This window comes from Podarcis bocagei (assembly GCF_964188305.1).
Source record: "Podarcis bocagei genome assembly, chromosome: 10".
Classification (NCBI taxonomy): domain Eukaryota; kingdom Metazoa; phylum Chordata; class Lepidosauria; order Squamata; family Lacertidae; genus Podarcis; species Podarcis bocagei.
Genome location: NC_138135.1, coordinates 56,545,445 through 56,568,239, shown reverse-complemented (window position 1 = coordinate 56,568,239; position 22,795 = coordinate 56,545,445). Strand labels below are relative to the sequence as shown.

At 43.6% G+C, this 22,795-nt stretch overlaps 1 long non-coding RNA gene across 1 annotated transcript; it reads left to right on the top strand.

Annotated features, from left to right (window-relative positions):
• The first annotated feature begins 1,077 nt into the window (after positions 1–1,077).
• LOC308596637 lies at positions 1,078–20,957 on the top strand. Its single transcript, XR_014012591.1, has 3 exons — positions 1,078–1,243; positions 9,054–9,102; positions 20,195–20,957. It is a non-coding gene; the product is annotated as an uncharacterized lncRNA (long non-coding RNA).
• Positions 20,958–22,795: the final 1,838 nt, after the last annotated feature.

Below are 22,795 nucleotides of genomic sequence, written 5' to 3'. Positions count from 1 at the left end.
AGCGAGAAGGCAAAAATCAGTATATTTTTTAACTCCCCAATGTCAAAATGTCAACAGTCTTCAAAGAGGTATGCTGCACTAGCAGTGTATCAAAATCAAGCTTTTGATTTAACTTGCCCATCTAGAACAGGCACGCCCAACAGGTAGATTGTGATCTACCTGTAGATCACTGGACATCTGTGGTAGATCTCTGGTAGATCATTGGCTCCCCTCAACGAAGCTCAACAAGTTTGGCTCCCCTAAAAAAAGCTAAACAACTTTGACCTGAACCCCTAAAAAGGGGATAGATCACTGCCTGTTTTTAACTCTGTGAGTAGATCGCAGTCTCTTGGGAGTTGGCTACCCCTGATCTAGAACATTACATGATGTCACTATGTTGAATAGAATGCAGTCAGCCAATAAAGCACACAAGACAGAATAACAGAATCATAGAACTGAAGCACTGGAAGAGACCCTGAGAATCATCTAGTCCAAACCCCTGCAATAAAGGAATATGCAGCTGTCCCATATAGGGATCGAACCTGCAACCTTCGTGTTATCAGCACCATGCTCTAACCAACTGAGCTATCCAGGCAAATTAAGGCAAGAAAACAACTGAAGCAACAGAAAGAGCTGGTAGTTAAAGAAATGAAACCAACAGCTTCTGGTTCACCTTCTATAACCATCACATAAGAACTGTATACCTCCTCTGAAGGAATCTAGCTCTACAGGCACCTGCACAGACCTCAACAGGACTAGCCTGACAGCACAAATGCAACTGTCCATTGACCAAAAGCAGTGAACACTGAATTTGACAGAGCCAATGGAACAAATATAACCACAAGGGACCTATAAGCAGTACCTAACAACTGAGTGAAATGACGCAAGCGTCAGACGTTAATCTCCAACACTTTTATCCTAAGGAGTAAATAAATAAAATGAATTTTAAAAGTTGGCCTGAACCTAAAAATGCAGCCTTCTCCACTCTCTTTATTCTAGCAAATTCCACCTCTGCAGCATGACAGTTTGGGAGACAAGGAAACTAAGTCAAAAACTGAGTTTATGCAGAAACTTAACACATGAACTATTTGATGATTACAGGAGTGTCCATCTTGTGAAAGCATTAACAGAAAGTATTAAAAAGCATGACACACAAGATGGAACTTTGTGGCATCTTGAGGCAGAACGATGGGACCTTCCAGGAATGAATGACAGCACCTGTTTCAAAGTGTGAAATATTCCCATGAATCAAAAACATCGTTCTGTAAGTGGCCATCAATGTTTTATATTACATCATACTCATCAGATAGCAAGGGCTTTGTACATTACACAGGTTGAAGTATTGGTCACATATGAACACGCCCTTTATTTATGAACAGGCACTGGCTGCCCAATCATTCTCTCCAGAAAACACCTGCTTTTTGCAACAAAGGTACATAGTCTAACTTCTCCTACTGGCAATTAACTTGCAGCCATCTCAAAAGAGGAATGTTGGCTTCAGAAGGAAGTATGAAAAACAGGAATCATAATGGCACAGGGCCAGATTCAACTAAAAAGTTGCACTAGTCAGAGCCACTGCAACTTTTCCCAGTAGGGCAATGGGGCTTTCCCCCTCTCCCCCAATCAGATGGGACAGTCAGGACAACCCCAGAACAGCACACCACAGGGAAGATCACTCCATCAAGCCATCATAAATGCTTGCAATTATGGAGCAATCTCCTTAGAGCTACTTCTAATTCCATCCACAGTTTAATAATTGCCAAATAGCTACAATTTTACAACCGTTGTTGGTTGTATTTATAATATAGCATGTGTGTACACTACAAAGACTTGTGCTCTGGAGACACATATAAGCGCATTGTGCCATTTCATATACAGTGGTACCTCGGGTTAAGTACTTAATTCGTTCCGGAGGTCCATTTTTAACCTGAAACTGTTCTTAACCTGAAGCATCACTTTAGCTAATGGGGCCTCCTGCTGCTGCCGCGCCACCGGAACACGATTTCTGTTCTCATCCTGAAGCAAAGTTCTTAACCTGAAGCACTATTTCTGGGTTAGCGGAGTCTGTAACCTGAAGCGTATGTAACCCGAGGTACCACTGTAGTTCCAACTCTTAATCAGAGAACTATGGAAGTGGCTGGCTACACTTGGCAAGTTCTCATCCATCCATGTTGGCCTCCCATGTTCTGCAGAAGGAGCTTACCAGTCAAGAGCAAAGACAGAACTTCTCCCTCTCAGTCCAATGAATGGCTACCAATGCACCCAAGCCAATTTATCAGGCAATGTATTTTCCTTGAGCAACTGCCCCCCTCAATGAACAAGATAAAGATGTAGAGAGGTACACCAAGACAAAACATAAAATCCACTAAGAACATAGCATGAGAACCATCCTACTGGGTCAGAACATAAGTCTACCAAATCCAACAGTGGCCAGCCAGATGCTTCTGGAAACATGTTTCCATAGCTGGGTATGATGGCAGCAGTCCTTAATCTCTTCTATTAATCAATTCTCTACCCCACAACTGATCGTCTGAAAAATACAGCCACTGAACCCAGGGGTTTCACATAGCTAATAGCCATTTATAGACCTATATTCCATGTCTAATCCCATTTTAACGGCACCAAAGGCCGTGGCCATAAACACATCCGGTGGCAGTTAATTCTATAAATCAATCATGCATCATGTAAAGTAAAGGTAAAGATAAAGATACCACTGACCGATAGGTCCAATCTGGGGTTGCATGCTCATCTTGCTCTATAGACCGAGGGAGCTGGAGTTTGTCCACAGGGAGCTTCCGGGTCATGTGGCCAGCATGACTAAGCCACTTCTGGCGAGCCAGAGCAGCGCATGGAAACGCTGTTTACCTTCCCGCCAGAGCGGTACCTATTTATCTACTTGCACTTTGAAGTGCTTTCAAACTGCTAGGTGGGCATGAGCTGGGACCAAACAACGGGAGCTCACCCCGTCGCGGGGATTCGAACCGCTCATCTTCTGATTGGCAAGCCCTAGGCTCTGTGGTTTAGACCACAGCGCCACCCGCATCCCTACTGTGTAAAGTAGTTGACCCCAAATTCTAGTATTATCAGAAAGGGGAAAAAAATTCCACTTATGTAGTTTTTTATAAATCTATCTCATACCCTCTTATCTTTTCTACTAAACAAAAAGCCCTCAAACAGGCTAGCCTTTTCCCATAGAGAAAGAGCTCCTAATTCAATCATTTTGGTTGCTCTTTTATGCACCTTCTCCAACTCTACATCCTTTTTGAGACAAATTATTTGGGTTGCTCTCTCATAACCACACTACAGATTTATACAACAGCATTATAATATTGGCAATTTTGTTTTCAGTCAATTAACCAATAAACCTGATTACGGTATTAGCCTTCCTCAATGCTGTAGCATATAATATTACCACCACAATCCCAAGACCCATTTCCTGCGTATTCACAATCACTTCAGGTGCTATCAATGTTTCTGAAGTTAGGAGCTTTTGCCCAGGTGTGCACCACTTTAAAATTTTAAATTGAACTTCATTTAGCATGTTCATCAACATTCATCCAGTTTGGAAGGATACTTTTGGTGTTCATCACAGTCTACTTGGGTTTTCACCACAATGGATAATTTGAAGTTATCCACAAACCTGAGCAGCTCACTGCCTAATTCCAGATCAACTCATGAACAAGTTAGACAGAACTAGTCCTATTATAGATCCTTGGGTACCCCTATGAGTCATGTCCCCTATTTTGAAACTGTTTGATTTATTTATATCCTCAGGTTTCTGTTCTCTAATCAGTCATTAATGCATAAAAGGCCTGCTTCTTACTCTATGAGCATTTAAGTTTATTCAGGGATAATTTGTCCATAACATGAAATTAAAGTATATAATGCTTATGAGAATATATGTATATATTTGAGAATACCTTCAAAAAGTATTCTCAAATGTGCGGAACTTCCTATTGCAGAAGCCACACCAATTCTACCACAGCAACCTTATTCTTCTATGTTTAACAACTCTGGCTTTAATTATGCTTCTCTACCAATTTACCCAAGACAGATGTTATGCTAATGGACTTGTAATTTCCCAGCTCCCCCTGGATCCTTTTTTAAAGATTGGTGTTTATGCTGGCTACTTTCCAATCCTCCAGCACAGAAACTGATTTTAGTGACAAGTTGCATATTTTTGTTAGAAGATCTTCACATTAGGGTATATGCCATTCAGACAGCGTGGCTTGATGATTTTAATTTGTCTATTTGCCCTACAACTTCATCTCTCATCACTTTAATTTGGCCATTCTTCCGACACCCTCCCAGAAAGCACACACAGTTCAAACCCACCTATCTCGATCCAGTATCTTCAATAGCAAAGATTAATGCTAAGTATTTGTTCAAATTCTCTGCAGTCTCCCTATCCTCCAATAATCCTTTCATACCTTTGTTATGGACTAGTCCAACATCTTCCTGGGATGGTTAGAGGCTTACACTATTTGTTTTAAGGCTTCTAAAATATTATTCTTTTATTGTTACCATATTCTTGCCCCTGAAGCAAAACAACAGCATCTCAATTTAAAATACAGTGGTATCTCGTGTTACAGACTCTTCAGGTTACAGACTCCGCTAACCCAGAAATACTTCAGGTTAAGAACTTTGCTTCAGGATGAGAACAGAAATTGTGCAGTGGCTGTGGGAGGCCCCATTAGCTAAAGTGATACCTTAGGTTAAGAACAGTTTCAGGTTAAGAACGGACCTCCAGAACGAATTAAGTTCTTAACCTGAGGTACCACTGTAATACAGAAATTAAAATAAATTCTGAAACAACCTCACAATTGACACTTTCAAGCTGCTAAACGACCCCTACCAAATTGGGCAGAATTTGTGATCTTTTATATTTTCCTCATGTCAGGATTTACACTTTTTAAAGTATGCCTTATTGCCTTTTATAGCTTGCTTGACTCTTGCTTGTTAGCCACACCAGTTTTCTTTTGGACTTTCCTGCACCTTCCCTAATCTAAATTATATATTCTATCTGAGCTGCTATTGTGGTTTTAAATAACCTCCAAGCATCCGGAAGATTTTTTGCCCTCTTCACTCTCCCTTTCAATTTCCTTTTAACAAAGCCCCTCATCTTTGAGAAGTTTCTTCTTCTGAAGTGAAATGTGACCATTGTTGGACCTTCTGGGCAACTCACACTCATATGTTGAATCTGACAATTCTGTTATTGTGTTTAAACCGTTATTATGAAACTTAAGGCAGACAGTATGTTAGATCTGGAAACCAGAACTAAAAGGTATCTGGATAGAAAAAGACTTACTGAGCTGAATGTTATGTTCCTTAATTAAAATTATGCTTATGTTTGACTGTCTTGGTGTGTGGGTGGATGCTTAGGTAACTATATCTAGCCCCATGTGTCTGTACTTGAGTAACAATAGAAAGGGAGAATCTTGTCGCTCTTTCCAAGTTCACTAGGTGATGGCAGCAGATATTTTAAGGGAAATCTGCACTCAATGGAGTAGCTGAAAGACTGACCATAGTTAACACCCATGGATAGACCATTGTGAGGCTCCCTGGGAATATCACAGACCACTCTGAGGAAGAGTTATTAGCCCAAGGACTCAGTACAAACTCAGAGGTGCTCAGACCCTCGTATCCTACAGATTACAAGTGCCCAGCAGTCAGGATTATTACAGAGTCCTTTGTATTTACTTTGGGGAGAAAGAAGGCCTAAGCATAGTTTAGCGCAGTGTTCTGTAAAGGCGCCAAGGAAGCGCTGAATTCTAGTCTTCTACTACGTGATAGGTTTGGTGATCAGCATCATCCTATTTTTCATAACTTGATCTAAAAAATTGACGCCTTAAAGCATTTGGTCATTTTATTCTCTTTTTTAAAAATGGGTCAAATGTCAATCCTATTTAGACCCATTGAAGTCAATGGGCTTAAGCAGAGATAAATGTCAGAATGATTAGGAACAGACGAAGCTGTTATACTGATTTGGCTAGCTCAGTACTGCCTGCATTGGGTGATAACAGTTCTAAAGAGTTACAGATAGGAGACTTTCCCAACCCTACTGGGAAATGCCAGAGACCGAAGCTGCAATTTTCTGCATCTAAAGCATGTGCTCTACCACCAAGCTACAGCTCCATCTGAACTCTGATCCTAAGCAGATTGGATCCACAATGCAATCCTACACATATACTCAGAAGTAAGTCCCACTGAGTTCAATGAGACTTGCACTCAGGTACGGCAGCCTATGTCAGTGGAAATTAGGCCCCACCTAAGTAATGGATCATGACATAACTTGTCCTGCTGATTTCAAGAGGCACTAAACTTATTACGTATCCAACCTAACATATTTTTAAGTAAGGGTTTCTTCAAACAATATGAATTTTATACATGAAAATTATTGCCACGTGAATGGAAAAGCATAATATAGAGTGCACTAGCAATACAGTATGTTAGGCATACTGTGAACTATTACATGCAATGATTACTGTAACAGCTCGAAGTTTAATGAGAAGCAAGCCCCATTAAATTCAATGGGACTTACTCCCCCTATCCCAAGTATGTGTGCTTAAGACTGAAGTTGGCCTTTGCTTAAGAATGAGTTTACTTCTACCATTTCAGTTTTAAAAGCTTATATATAACCACTATCTATGAAAAATAAGAATTATGCAGTGATACAATCTAAATCTAAATCTAAACTATTCAGTGTTGTGTATTTGTGTTAAGGACGGTTGAGATGTATGCCGCAGGACTCGTACAATAGATCATTTATATTATTTCTAGCACGCCACTGACAAAAGCCTCAGAAGAGTAATCAGTTTGAGTGCCCCAAAATTAGTATTCAATATTTGTAATGGAACTGATAGCATTCCAAGTTTAACTATGATTTGCAATTTTCTCCACTGACAATCATACCAAAGTACTTCTCGGTGACCTGTGTCCTAAATCATTTTCAGTTCACAAAAGTAAACATCACATTCATAATTTGACTCAGACAACACACAAAGATACATTATTTAATTCTTACCAAGAACCTACCCCAATATTAACCTAGTAAACAGTAACACTTAGTTCCCAAATGCTAATAAATTAACTGTGCTGTGCCAGAGAAGCAAGTTGAGAAGCAATTATCTTAATTTCGAAAAAGAGAGAACAACAGGCCCAACAACAATCAGATAGCATAATTTTAAGATGAAATACTTACAATCTGAATCACTTTGATCCTAAACATATTTACAAGGCAGCAATCCTAACCCCATTTACTTACAAGTTTCATTCACTGGAACAGGGTAAACATGCTTTAAGACAGCTGTAAATTTGTTTAAACTGAATTGCTTTAGCTTAATTTGGTTATAAAGCCTAAGTAGCATACACAAACAACACAACAATCAGGAGTCCTGTACTCTGGTCAACCCATCACATTTTAACAGTGCTTGTAGCATACATCTTTCAAACGTATGGATAGGGTTTTCACACTGCCTAAAAACATGCACCATATCTGAATGTAAGTCTCATTTTCAATTAAATAAACCAGCTTTATATCACATTCCTAGAAAGAACTTGGAAACAGTACTGCCTACAGGCACACTAGTTTGTGTTCTTCCCTAACAGCAGTGCCCCACCTCCCTTCTTTCCTTGGTTGCCACTCAGTGGGCCTAGCAGTACTTTTTTATCTTCTCCACCTACCTCCACTATTTGTGGTAATTAAAGTATGGTCACATTCTACCTAGCACCTACATCTCAGGCAAAAATTTGAAGTATACTCTACCACAATCAATGGGGTTTACTTCCAAGTATATTAAGCCTCACAGACATTGGTAACGTATTTAGGATTAAGGAGAATAAACAATTAGCACCAAGATTCCAAAACATAACATCCTGTAAAGTGTTTTAACAAAACATTTATTTTTTTAGACACATAGTTACAAACCGTTTACACATATGGCTATTCTGCAATCTTATCTACTTTAAAATATGGGGAAAATATATTTTTTAAAAAAACAAGAGGTAAACATGCACTGCAAGTCACACATTTATTCATTTTCTTTCAGTTACCAATAACATCATAATAACCGCTTCTTCTTGGCAAGTTAATAGGCTTTATTTCCAGAAACTACATTTAGGAAGCCCAAGCAGGCAGTCTACAATGTGGCAATTTCATAAGCAGTCTACAAATACAAGTGAAAGAACTCCCAAGACCCAATTAAACCACTCCACTTAACTCAGCGTAGTCTAATAAACTACTCCAGTTTAACCAAGAGACAGATCAAGTCATTTGTTGGAATATTTTATAAAACTTTACCAAAAAATACCAAGCACTCCCTACTTTTCTCAAAAAAATCAAGCAACAGAATAGGATATGATCCATATATTATCATTTTAAATGCATGTTGTTTTAATTTTGCACTGTGTGGATTTTTCCTACTTTAAGTCACCTCAATATTTTTTAGTAGCAACCATCATAAAAACCTGAGTAAATAATAATAACTGGCAAATAATAAATCAATGTTTCCGATGTGTTTTCATATGATTCCAGTATGGCACACCCGCAAAATGAAGAATACAAATAGAGCTCTCATTAGCATGCACTGATCTTCAACAGATGAGGCTTACTATACAAAATAGTAATACCACAACCAATTGTTTTAAGGGCCCATATTAGATAATCTGTAAGAATACAGACAGCATTTTTTAAAAATTTAGTTGGCAGTCACATATTTTGGATATGTCAAATTTTAATATGTGAAGGAAAGAAAATGAGTCTTTACAAAGTAGTTATTCCAGATAACTAGATTTGCTTGTGCAAAATACTATCAATTATAATTTTGCATGCCACAAGATCCTTTTGAAAATGGTAGTTGCGCATACAGTAGCAAGAACTGTGTGCATACTACAAACAGTTTATAGTATGTTCTTTAAAATTAATATACCTAGTATAGCAACTTAAAGTCTAACCTTAAAGAGTCACTCCTTTATAAAAAAGAGATCACTTGTATGTTTAATGTAGCATTAGGAAAACTACTTTAAACATTTATGCACTGTAATATTATTAGGCACAATACTTTTTTTCTTGACAGGTTTGATTTATCTGAAGCAGAAGAGAAGCAGCAGCAAAATACTTTACAGGTAATATTTTTGTGATTTGTCGTCAATTAATAGTGTGCTCTCTTCCACTTCCCCATTTCACTATAGAGTGAATAATAACTTGATCCATCCAACTGAAGTATATCAAGTATATATCAAATATCTGGATCTAGAACAGCAAAGGAACAACAAAAAATATGGCATGAATTATTTTACACTGTGATCCTATACTCCTGAATGTGGAATTGGTCAACACTTATGCCACAAGAACTGAGTTGTGGAGTAACACAAGCATCAAGCTGCAATTCTATTCATACTTACCCATCAGTAAGTCCCACTGAATAAAGTGGAACTTACTTCAGAGTAAATATGCATAGGGCTGCATTACTATTTAAAAGGAATTTATATATATATATATATATACACACACACACACACACACACACACACATATATATATATATATATATATATATATAATCATATATGTATATGAGAAAAATGATTGGAATTGAACTATCTATATAAGAGGAAGATCACTGGAGCACTGAAATCTCTTACACTCAGTTGTGTAACATATTTCATTTTCTACTTCAAAAATGAACTCTCTCTTCTGCACTATGAATGCACTGCGAGTGCAGAATAGTCACTTTAGTAACTTTTCCTTAAGGCCCAGTTACCTTCACTCCTAATCATTTGTTGCCATCTGTTATAAATGTATGGGTTCTTTTCAACTTGATCCCACAATCAACTGCTTTCAGTAGAACAGGTACCCAGATGCAGAAAATTCACTCTGACAATGAAAGCAGACCACAACTTCATTTGGAGCAAAAGCTGTTGTACAGTATTTAAGTCCAGTTATTAAAATGCCTGGTAAAACGTTTTAGTGCAAAGTTACTTAGACACAGAATCTACATCAAAGAGCTACCTTGGTTTCACCGGGAACTCTGCCCTATTTTTTATTCATCCTTACACTAAGACCTTTTTATGTTTGGGTAATCACTCAGAAACTCGAGCAAAAAAAAGGGGGGGCAGCTAGCGTTTTGTTTTATTCCTCACCTTCCTTGTCCTCACACTCACAACTCCACAAACAAAGCTCAACATGCCTTAGAGCCATTTACCTACTTGATCTCGAAAGCTCTTAAAATTAAACTTTCACAACTTTCTTGCGTTTTGAATTTCAAGAGTGAAATTCAGGAGAAGACTCTCCCACAGCAAAGGCAGCCAAGAATGCCTCCGGAGCTCCATACAGGTCTGCCATTATTATTTATTAATCTAGCGTTGTAGGCTAACGTTTTCTGTTGCTGTTGTTCAAGGTGAACACACTCTCTCCAGCAAGCACAATATATATAAATAAATTTAAAAAAAAAACACTACGAAAAAGGTGGTGTTAGGAGACCAAAGCAAACGGCAGCAAACTAGCTAAATATATAAATAAATGAAAGGAATGCAGTAACTCGTCCTGGCCAGAGAGGGTACAGGCGAAACACCATGCACGTGCAACTAACTGATGGAAGGAAGAGAAGTCAATGAATACTGCTACAGCCCCCCAAGTGTCACAGCTAGGCCCGTCTTTCCACCTCCTCTTGCTGCCAATTTCCCTTTCCCCCTCCATGCATTAGGGTCTGTCTGGCATGGAGGGAAGTGGGGTGTCTGGCTGCTCTCCCCAAGGGCACACGTGCTCCCCGTCCCATGACTCTACGCTTCCACCTCCCCGAGAGTGACACAAGAGGAGCAGGCTGGGAGAAAACAACACCACCCTCTCTGAAATACCACGCCACGTTTTCTCAATATCTAATGAAAACAGCAGGCAATTAGGTGATTTTTAATGCACCTTTTACTTGCAGTGAGCAACTGTTAAAAGTCCGCGCAGGCCAAGTTCGAGAGTTTGCAAAGATCACCTGTACTTCAAGCGCGCACAAAGGTGCAAACACCCACCCACACAAGTCTAGTGGCACCTCAAGATCTTGCATCAAATGCACTACAACTCAAAGCACATTAAGTCTGCTAAGTCTTTGAGGTGCCACGAGGCTCTTTTTTTTGGGGGGGGGGGTGTTTGCTACCCGAGCCGAAGATCGGGCGCGTTAAAATGAGAGGGGGGGGTTAACACCCTGCCTCGATTAATTTATAGCCAAGAAGCCCTCCTGCAAAAACAAAGATGCATGCAAAATTAAGTCTCCGTGTGGGCGTTTGCTTCGGCGAAAGAAAGAAAAGAGGGGCAGGAGTGGGCCACAGCGCTCGCCACCTGCTAAGAACAGACCTTGACACATGTCACCCTGGACACATGCACACGCCATGTTCCCGGCGGCTTGCAGGCAAACTTTTCTTGCAGCCAGGAGCAGCTGGAGAGAAAGCGGGAGGGGGAGGGGAGCCGAGAGCGAGGGCAGGAGGAAAGTAACTAGTCAAACCCCAGACTGAAGGGACGGGGTGGGGTGGGGTGGGGTGGGGGGAAAGAGAGAGAGAGAGAGAGAGAAGGGAGGGGAATAGTATTTATATATATTTTTTTTAAAAAAACTTACCAGGAGCGCACACTGACTGAGCAGAGTCCCGAGGAGATGGCACGGCGGGGGAGAGAGAGAGGGAGAGAGAGGCAGGAGGTGCACTCGCTCGCCGCGCGCACGCACACGCAAATACAAACACACCGAGGGAGAGGGAAAAGTGTTTTGCAGGAGGAGCTGCTGCCGCCGCCGCTGCTGCCAGGACGCGCCAGAGGAGCCGCCGGGTGGGAGGGGGAATCCGAACGGAACAACAACAAGAGAGAGAGAGAGAGAGAAGCAGCAGCGTCTCTGAATGGGCTGGATATTCCTCCGCAGGCGGCGCTGGCTCTGTGGCTCCCGGGGCCTGGGCGGCAGCAAGCAAAGCAAAGGAGTCGCCGACCGAACAGCAGCAGCAGCAGCCGCCGCCGCCGCCAAAGCTGAGGCAGGAGCAGCAGCTGCGCGGGGTCTCGCGTTCTCTCAGAGGCTCGCGCTGCTTCTCGCGTTCTCCCTCCCCCTGGGTGTGGGGCTGGCTCCCTCTCTCTGAATGGAGGGGGTGCAGCTGCCTCTCGTGTGTGTGTTTGTGGAAAGATTCAGATTTTTTTTTTTTTGGAGGGGAAAAATGCGTGTGCACGCACGTTCCCCCCCCTTTTTTTGGGGGGTGACAACGACTCTTTAGGTTGTGTTCCTAAAGTTGTGTTCCTCTAAACCAGGGAGGGGCTGCGAGTTTCTTCCCGCCACCACCAGCACTCCCCCCCCCCCCAATAAAAGTGTGGCGGGGTCAATCTAGCAAGGTTCCCTCGCCCCCGATGCTGCAGCCTCCCCGCTTGCCAGCCTTCTCCCGAGCAAGGAGTCCTGCTAGTGGAGCAGGATATTATTCGGATTCGCAGTGAAGCGTCCTCCTTGACGTCAGGTCCACCTGCTATGTAAACAAACCACCCGAGAAGTTGTTTGCTCTCCTCTCTCGCTCTCTTTCTCTCTCCCCCCACCTCCACCCTCGCGCCACAACCAGGCTAGCAAACGGGAGATGGGAAAACAAAAGCGTCGTGTCAAATTGGTTGCGCCACAGAAGCTTTTCAGCTAGTACTCCAAAGGAGCGGGGGGGGGGGCTTATGCGAAGTGGGGGGGACTTCTCAGAAGAAGGACAGGAAGGACTACAAGAGCCCTTTAGAAAGGCTGCTTTGAAGCGTTGGCACGGGGGGAGGGGGAGGAGGGGTATGTGTGCAAATCTCCTCAGACTTGGGCCGCGCTTTTCAGAGTTTGGTCAAAGCGCGCGCGCTTCAGACTCCCTCTCCTCCTCTCTCGCCCTGCCTCTCTCTCCCTCTCCGGAGGTTTAGTATGCCAATAAAACTCAGGAGCTCAACTCTGACCTTCAAGCACACCCCACAGCGAGGAAGGCGAAAGGCAGCGGGTGGCCCCACACGTGCTACACTAAACACCCAGCCCAGCTCTCCTTGCAAAGAAAAGCGTGGTAAATCCCGCGCCAGCAGGTTGCCTGCTGCGTCCTCCTCCTTCTCCTCCTCCTCTAAAGGCGGGAAAGAATGAGAAAGACGGGGGTAAATGGAACTGACGCCTGGCTGACAGCTACGCTCCGATGCCCCCCTTTCCCCCTCCCGTTTGTAGGTCCCACAGCGGGGCTTACGCTTAGGCTAACGCACACAGAACCGTAAACTTACAACGTCCCCCTGTGCGTGTCTCCTCAGAAGTTATTCGTTCAGTGGAGTGGGGTGGGCTTCCCGTAAAGGACATTTAGTAACTCCATGTCAGAAAGCGCTGTCTGTTGTCGAGTAAGTATACCCGAGAATGAGGGTGTGAGGGAGGCACACTGCACATGCTCGGTGGCACTTTGGTTTTAATTGGAACCCCGCGCTTTCCGAGCCTGAGCGCGCCTGTGGCAAATGAAAGCCTTGCGCGTGCGGCCGCCTGTCCAGTTCGAGCTCGCTGCTAGAGCGAAACTGGCTTCCTTGGCTGAGCTCCAGTTTCGCACACTAGAGAACCGACAACCCCCTTCCCTTCCGCCATAGTTGCTGGCCTCCAGGCTGACGACTAAAGCCCACCGAGCGCCCGCCCGCCCTTCCTCAAGAAAAGACGACGAAACTTTTTGGACGAGATGCAATTAAAAGCCCATCCATCTCCTGCGTTGCAATGGCTAATAACGTCAACAAAAGCCTAAAGAGTCTGGTGGTGGCACCTCTAGCTAGCTTTACTGCACGCAACGCGAACAACTCCGAAAGTGCATTGTAACTTCTGCTCGGGTCTGGCCAGGGGTTTCCCGCTGCGCTTTACACACACGCCTTGCAGAGCCATGAAAACGGCCAGGCAACCGCCACATATCCTTCCCAACACCTTTCAGCCACGGATCGCGTTTCCAGCTGAAACAGTTGTTGCCCCACACCCCAAAAGCAGGGGAAGGGAAGCCTGATCAACAGTGCAGTACTTTAATTTTAAATACATGCGCACATCAGATTTTTCAAACCGCGTGAGCATATGGAAGCGCAATCGAGATAAATAAATTCAAGTATTCCGGCTTTTTTTTGGCTGTGAGAAAGTTTCTAAAAACAGTAAAACAAAATGAAATACCCGCATCGCAAGTTTCTAATCGTTCAACTTGCTTTCATCTTTCTGCATCATTTTGCAAGGCTAGTGCTTGGTTGGTGATTTATTAAGAAGTAAAAAAGGAAATCCTACATAAAAATCTCGCGGACTTGCCTTGGATTTAATTTGTTGGTGGGACTTTTTGAGCGCTTTTAAAGAGAATTCAAAAAGTTCTTTTAAATTAACCGAAGATCTGAATGGAACACGACCGTCGCTCAAAAATAATGCGAAGTGTTTGTTTTCAGCTTAGCGTGTTACACAAATGGGAAAGTTTCTCGCGACGCAGTTATTATAGGTTGCCCACCACCGGTTGGAAAGCGCGCGCGCGCGCGGTTGTTAGTGGTGGGGAAGAGTATCGGGAAGGACAGAAAGGAATTACTATGCAAATTTTTCCTTTCGCTTGGGATTTGGACGTTGCCCACATCTTTACTCATAAGATGAAAGCAAATTTGCCCTGGTTGTTTCCCCCCCCCCCACCAGTTCAAGATTTCCCCCAAGAAACAGGAGAGGGTGAAAAAAACCAAAAGTCGGAAAGGACTCGGCCACACTTTGCTGAACTTTCCTTTTTGTGGGGTTGCAGTCGCTCCACTGCCGGAGAAGTGCAAAAAGGTGCAAAGATTTGAACCGTGTGCGTCTCGTATTTGGACAATTATTGGTGGGGTTTAAAAAAAATGTGCGTTCTGCAAAGCAGCTATTCCCGCCATTCCTCTGGCATACTTTTCGGAGTGTGTTTGGAGGCGCCTGGGCAGCAGATGAGACTACCCTTCCCCTCCCTTGCTCAGGTCTGAGAGGCGGGGGAACAGAAAGCAGGAGGTGCGCAGGACGCAGGTTTTGCGGAGAGCCGAGGGCTCTCTCCTACCCAGATTGCTAACTCTCAGCCAATAGGGCTCCACCGGGTTCGAGAGGTGAAAGTTCAGCCCAAGGACACGCGCACTCCAGGCTATTGACTGCTGCAAGGCGCGGAGTGCTTGTTGATGGGTGGTCGTAAAACATCTTCATTTGCCTCTCGCAACTCTTTTTGTCTTACCTCCGCCTTCTTTAATTGTTCGAGTTGCTCATAAACCTTGATGGCTCGTTAGCACCGCGAGCCTAAGAGGCACGTTTACTTGGGAGGAAAGGCGCACTGGTTTCAATGGGACACTTTCTCTCTGTTTTGTTTTCCCTCCTCTTTGATTATTTGTTACTTCAAAGAAGGGAGTTCTAAGTAGTCCCACGCCTCGTCCCTAAATGCATTTATTCGGCCGCGATTGCAGCGTGACTTGCTTCCGAGTAAATGTGCCGTGGAGCGTTAGGCTGCGTCGCTAAGCATACATGGTAGGGATTACGTGAAACCATTCAGGCACTTATAGTTTAGTTTAGTTTAGTTTACTGCCAAGCTCATTTGTTTAGGATCAGGGCGTGAGTCCTGCGACTCGGGGGTTCCTCGAAGTTGAGGACACCACAATAATAATTAAAAGTTTCTCTAAGCAGTGTGGGCGCCAGACATCAAGAGGAATCTGGGGGCGAGATGAACGGAGAACGAATACTCCCGTTCTGGGCAGATCTTAAGTGCCTCCAGACAACTCCCGTGAACCTTCAAACGAAATAATTCACCGAGCAGGGAAAGCAGGCAGCTCGCTCGCTCGCAACGCGCAGCCGGCAGCCTTGGGGCGCAAGGTAGTGGTTTTCTCTCTCCTTCCCAAGCGCGGCGCCCAGGCCAGGCGAGAAGGCTCCGGGGCAGCGTGGGGATGTCATCCCCAAAGGTCCCGATCTCCCGGCAGGCACGTCCAGAGCACAGTTTCGGCGGCGGGGCGAGAGTCACCCGTTTCCTTTCGCCATCCTTTTTGTGCGTGTGACGAGTTAAGCCCGCGGACCAGACAAAAAGGCGCAGGAGCTGCCCAAGCCTGGAGCCCAGACAGCGGCCAAGTTCGTTTGGCTGCTTGATCCGAGCGTGCATTTCTGACATGCAGCCGCCGAGTCCAACCCTCGCCCGCCCCCCATTGAAAAGACAGAGGAGCTCAAACTGAATCGTCCCCCTTGCTTCAAAACCTGTCCCAGATCTCGCGCCTCTTGGAGTTCCTCGTTTCGCCTTAGTTTTAACTCAGAATTTTTAGACTGCCTTTTGTTTCAAAGGAGAGCTTTCAGATCTCTCCAGTTCCCGCAGATAATCGCTTTGTTGTACTCAAGGGGGATACTACCCACCTGGCGAGACGAGGTGCGCTTGTGTGTGTGTGTGTGTGTGTGTGTGCGCGCGCGCGCGCGCGCGTCTTCTCCTGAAACTGGATTAGGAGGTCGATCTTTAGTACATTTTCTTAGGAGTAAGGATTCCTTACAGTGGGAACAACTTACTTTGAAGTTGACCTGCTAAAAAGGGAGTGAGCACAGTGTATTGTTGTTGTTGTTTGTGCATGGCAAAGTGCACCACGCAGTAAAACACACAAAACAATTCCCCCCCTCGCCCCACCCCAAGGTCCTTATACTTTTGAAATCAAAGCGGTTTTTAAGCATGAATTACCCCTTTCACTTTCTGTTTTAAATACAAACTGGGTCCTTCCCCCGCCCGCCTTTGTTCCTGTTTTGGGCTTGATATTTTCAGTCCAATCCGAGTTGCATTCTATTCCTCGCTTCAAACAACCCTATTTCAAACGTCTTCTTTTAATTAATTTAATGTATGTCTTTTCCTTGCGGCTGTGTGTAGATCAGATTGCCATTTTTCATTATGATTGTTTGTAAAGGCAAGGAACAAAACAATAAACAGGGTGTTCTTCAAAATGGGATTATTCCTCTCTGCGCGCACACACGCACACACTTCTCCCGCCCGCCCCCAATTGTTAACGGAGATAGTTCGGGAAGGGAAGAACACGCCGGCTTTGAAAAACCGAAATCAAATCAAGGGGAATCTTCCTTAACAACAGCAAAGGAGTGACTAAATTGGTGGAGTTACACCACCATCTGTCGTTAAGCTTCGGGACTACAAAACTCGCGTAATAATAAATCTTAATGAGAGCTGGCACCCCCCCCCTTTACCCATCTTATGCTTCCCTGACAATTAGACTCACATGTAAAGCACATGACATTTGGAACTGCAGTTTACCCTTCACAGAGCAATTCCCAGCACCCGTGACAAACTACATTTCCCATGATTCTTGGGGGGGAAGTCATGCTATGCAGCCTCTGTTTCAGCTTCTAACTCCGCTTCCTAGTGGTGTTCATGTAATAACATTCTGATGCTGTTCCAGCTGTGTACTACGCAATCTGCCCCGTCTTCGGGCATATGGTGCTGGGCATCTTTTTTCTGCCACAAATCCCTTCCACCTTCACCAAGACTGTGAGCTGTTCCTGCTTGTTCTGGGTTGTTGCTGGACTGCGGCTCTCATCACACCTCTCCACTGACCGTGCTGGCTGGAGCTCATGGGAGTTGGAGTCCAACAACATCTGAAATGCCACGAGATTAAATCACATCTTCCCCAAAGAATCCCGGGAGCTGTACTTTCTACGTGGGACTACCTTTGAAGGTGACCCAGAAACTACAATTAATCCAGAATGCATCAGCTAGACTGGTGACTGGGAGTGGCCACCAAGGCCATATAACACCGGTCGTGAAAGACGTACATTGGCTCCCAGTAAGTTTCTGAGCACAATTCAAAGTGTTGGTGCTGACCTTTAAAGCCCTAAACGGCCTTGGCCCAGTGTACCTGAAGGAGCATCTCCACCCCCATCGTTCAGCCCGGACACGGACACTGAGGTCCAGCTCCAAGGGCCTTCTGGTGGTTCCCTCACTGAGAAGTGAGGTTACAGCGAACCAGGCAGAGGGCCTTCTTGGCAGTGGTGCCCACCCTGTGGAACACCCTCCCATCAGATGTCAAGGAAATAAACAACTATCTACTTTTAGAAGACATCTGAAGGCAGCCCTGTTTAGGGAAGTTTTAATGTTTGATATTTTATTGTGTTTTTAATATTCTGTTGGAAGCCGCCCAGAGTAGCTGGGGTATAAGTAATAAAATTATTATTATTATTAGGGTGCTGGGAATTGTAACTCTGCCAGGGATAAACACTAGAGTTCCTGGGGAAAGGGTGCACTTTATGTGTGCTGTGCACACAGCCTACTACTTTTCTTCAAATACACAATGGACAATCCAATCCTAAAAATGTTAACTCAGCAGTTAGTCCAACTATGGCACCTTACTCCAAAATTATTTTGCAAAGGTTTGCAGTTGCAACAATCCTGCAGGATTTCCCGCTTCTCTTTTCCATAGTCCACAGCATTCTGTCCAACCTCTCATTGTCACTTGAAGATATATATAACATCTAACCTGTGAGTGCTGTTCAGTGCTCTGATCAGCCGAGGGTCTCCAGGTAGTCAGAGGGCCTTTACAGAGGTGGCACCTACCATAAAGAAGAGCCCGCCCACCCCAGTTAGGCATGCACTAACCACATTAGGTTTGGGCATATCTTAAAAACAAATCTGTCGTCCCAGCAATAAGAGCCAACTCCTAGGGAAAGGGTTTACCTGGTGGAGCTTACCTACCCCCCCCCATATATTATTCAAGTTACACCTCTGCCTCCCAGGCTTTTACTGAATATAAGTATTGGTCTGGCACATAACACTATTTGTTTACTGTGGAGACTTCACTTCTAATGTAAAGCATTAAAAGAAGGAATTATTGTATTAGAGTTTATTGGTTGATAGCTGTATTATGTTTTGTTATTGCAGACAACTTTGTGTGTGTGTGTATCTATAAGTTGCTGGAGGTCATCACAGGGGGGCAGAAGGAAAACAAAGGGGATATTGCATTTGGCATATTTTGACTTCAAAATCTGAGTTACCTTCTTTGGGGTAGGGCCCCCAAAGTGTAGAGCATCCTTGCCTACAGTTGGTGACTATACCATTGCTCCATGGTGTAAAATATAGTCCAACGGAGTCCTCTCAGGGTGACTGTTGAACTCTTCAGGAGCTGATGGGATGTGCTCCTGACCTTAGCTTCTTCAGTTCTGCCTTCTCTCAAGGCACAGTTCTGCCTTTAGTGACCCCCAGGAAGGTGAGGGAGAGGGTGTCCCAACAGTTCTCTCAGGCTATTGATGGTTCTTTCAGGAGCTGATGGTACTGTACTCCATGGTCTGGGCTTGCTTGCTTCTATGTGGTCCGTTTGGTGTCGTCCCCCCCCCCCCGGGCAAAAAACAAAACACTTTAATGCAGGCTACCTTTTTTAAAAAAACAACAACAGATGTTAGGACACAATCCAGAAAACAGTTACACCAAAATGGTGTTACATTGTTTTGGGATTTTCATACATTTTAAAGAAATCATCGAACAATAATACAAATGTATCTCTTTAGGCCAGGCACGCCCAAACTTGGCCCTCCAGTTGTTTGGGGACTACAACTCCCATCATCCCTAGCTAACAGGACTAGTGGTGGTCAGGATGATGGGAATTGTAGTCCCAAGTTTGGCCATGCCTGCTTTCGGCTGACATAATCCCACTAACTAAGCTGACAGTACATATCAAAAAGGGAAGGTGGGAAAGGGCAGACACCAAAAAGATCCACAGGATTCTGTCAGTTTTATTGGAAGGGTTTTGAATGATCTGTTTCATGGAATGCTGTGTATTCTTTGATTTTTTCCATTAATCTAGCTACCATTACATTTATATCACGACCTTCCTTCCAAAGGAGCCCAGGGCAGCAAACAACAATGAAGTAAAAGCAATACAATTAAAAATAAAATAAAACATATTCAGAACATTTAAAGACATTAATAACATTTTAAAAAAGCATTTAAAACTCTGTAACACTTACAAGAACAGCAATAACGAAAGTGTTCTTGAATGTATATAGCAAGCCCTCCCCATTCAAAACACACTCTAGGACAATAATAACAACTGGAATAAAATTAGCAATCAAGCCAATTTATAATGCAGAAAAACAAGTAACACACAAGACAATTAATTTAAAATCGGAGTCGAGTGAGTTATGAGCTGGTAGCTAGGAAGAAGAGATTTCCAAACATCCTATTAGGGCTGCCATTATCTGGGAATCTGAAGCTTCTATCAGTTTTCTGTCACTGCAATTTTTGTTTTGATTTGCAGAAACAAATAAGTGCCCTGGCTTTTGAGATTGGATGGATTTCTTGTAAGGTGGGCATCTCCAGTTCACAAGCACACTCCTCCACCATCAGCATCTAGGTTGGTATTCATCCAGTATAGAATTCCGTGTGAGCCTGATCTCTCCAAGATCAGCAGAAGAAGTTCTGCCAGATGCCGTGTGCTGGGAGGTATTGCTTCCAGCTGAGCTGCTTCAGCAGGGCTTACCAGGGCTTCAGAGAGATGGAGCAGAAGAGCAAGTGGTTTAACAGCTTCAGGAAGGAAGCCTTTATTCTGCCAGATACAGAAATACTTCAGTGAGACTCAAGCAAACCACGTTTTGGTCCAACAACTCTCACAATGTGGAGATTCCTCCGGCTGAGCTTTTTGGGTGGTAACAGGCACCAAAGCGAGCCTTGACTTGTTTGTTTGATAAATGTAATTTAACCACACAGACTGGGGAAGGGGGTGCCTTTTTGTTGTTCCCTTCGAATTCAGCATGTTTGCTTAGGGCAAAAAGGGCTTATGTTTTAATAGCTGCAATTGTACAGCTTATTGAGAGCTGCTTCACTTTAGCTCATTCTACCCATCACATCCAGTATTCCTGCACTGCATGGCCTTTGCAAGTTTGGGGAAACATATTGCTGCATTTTTTTAAAAAAATAGTGCCTTAGTATTTGTGGAAAGGGGGAGATTATGCTGTCAAGAACTTGTGAAAGATCATTGCAGTTGAGAAATAAATTGAACACATTCCTAAATGTTAGCAATATTTCAGGGGTGTGTGGATTTTATACTTACCAAAGCCTAACCACACAAATCCTTAATGTGCAGGAAACCTCCTATTAAAGTAGGTAAGGATTGCAAATATTCAAAATGAATTTTCAATAGCACTTGAATCGCATCATCTTCTGTACTGGATTAAAAGTGGGATTTCATTGCTAGATCCCAAAGTTTTCATGGAAAAGCACCCCCCCCCAAAAAACAAGGGGTTCAGCTCCTCACTTGTCCCCCATTTCTGAAACATTACCCTTTCTGTCCTCCCCCCCCATTTTTTTCTGGTGCCACCACTGCCAGAATGTACTCCTAGTATTCAATTTAGCATCATGATGAAAGTTATTTTTAAACTGAGCATGATGGTGACTGCTACCTCAGGCATGGCTTTAACAAAGTTTAAAATGTCTGGTGTTTTATATTCATCTTTTTAAAGAATAGGGAACATGTGCATTTATTTTATTATTTTATTTGAATAACATATATATCATTTAACTACTTGTCTCTTGGGACGCGTGTAGCGCTGTGGTCTAAACCACTGAGCCTTGGGCTTGCCGATCAAAAGGTCAGCAGTTCGAATCCCTGCAACAGGGTGAACTCCCGTTGCTCAGTCCCAGCTCCTGCCAACCTAGCAGTTCAAAAGCACGCCAAAAAGTGCAAGTAGATCAATAGATACCACTCCTGCAGGAAGGTAAACGACCTTTCCGTGCGCTGCTCTGGTGTCAGTGTTCCACTGCTGGCCACATGACCTAAAAAAACTGTCCATGGAAGCGGACAAACACCTACTCCCTCGGCCTGTAAAGAGTCGTTTGTGACTGGACTTAACTGTCAGGGGTCCCTTTACCTTTACTTGTCTCTATGTGGTTTACAGAGATACAATACCTAAAATAAAAATCAGTTACACTATAAAATCAGACTTCAGTTAAAATGCTTGATGGAACAACAACAACAATCATTTCAGTAGACACTAGACGTTTGTTAGGGCACATTTGCTAGATTTTGTTTGTCTGATATCACCTGGAAGGGAGTTCCATAAAACTGGGCCCACAGAGCTCTGGGTGGATTTGGGTGATGCACTCAGACCATGGGTGGCTGCTAACAGTGATTCTGCTGAAGGTCTCAATTATTGGGCAGGGATATAGGGAATAAGACAATCCTTGAGGAATCCTGACCCAAATAGTTAAGGGCCTCATAAATTAATACAAGAACTTTGAACCTGGCCTGGTTGCAAATGGGCAGTCAGTGCAGATTTTTGAGCACTGGCTTTATGTGCTGGCGATAGTCTGCAGGAACCATTTAGCAAGCAAACAGAAATTAAATGTTGGGGCTTGAGAGCCACGGAATATGTAGCTCAAGCACAGGGAGGCAATTTGTCCCTTATGAAGTGGTCTGGCGATATTGGAATGCTGTGTGAGATGAATTTAATTCTTCTCCATTGCTCTGTGCTGCAGCTCTGTACTACTGTTTTCTTTTTTTCTGACACTGATTGTTTTTGTGGTTTCTATTTCCAAATGATTTTCAAATGTACAGTTTTAATTGTTATATTTCCGTCACCTACCCTGGGAACATATGGTAAAAGGTGGGCCATGAAAGCAAGTAATTTATAAATTGTTCTTTTGGGCAAAGAAGCAACAGGGAAGTACTGGGAGTCAGCAGCTGCCAAAGTTTATGACACGGCATTCACCTTCTAAACTTACTACATCCTCTGTGACCTGAGGATGTTCACTTTGACAGCAAATGGTGGAATATTAGCCATATTTGTCCATGGCAGCAAAAATCTCAACAAGACTGGCTTGAAGACTGCCAGTATTTATTGAGGCAAAGCCCGTTTAAAAA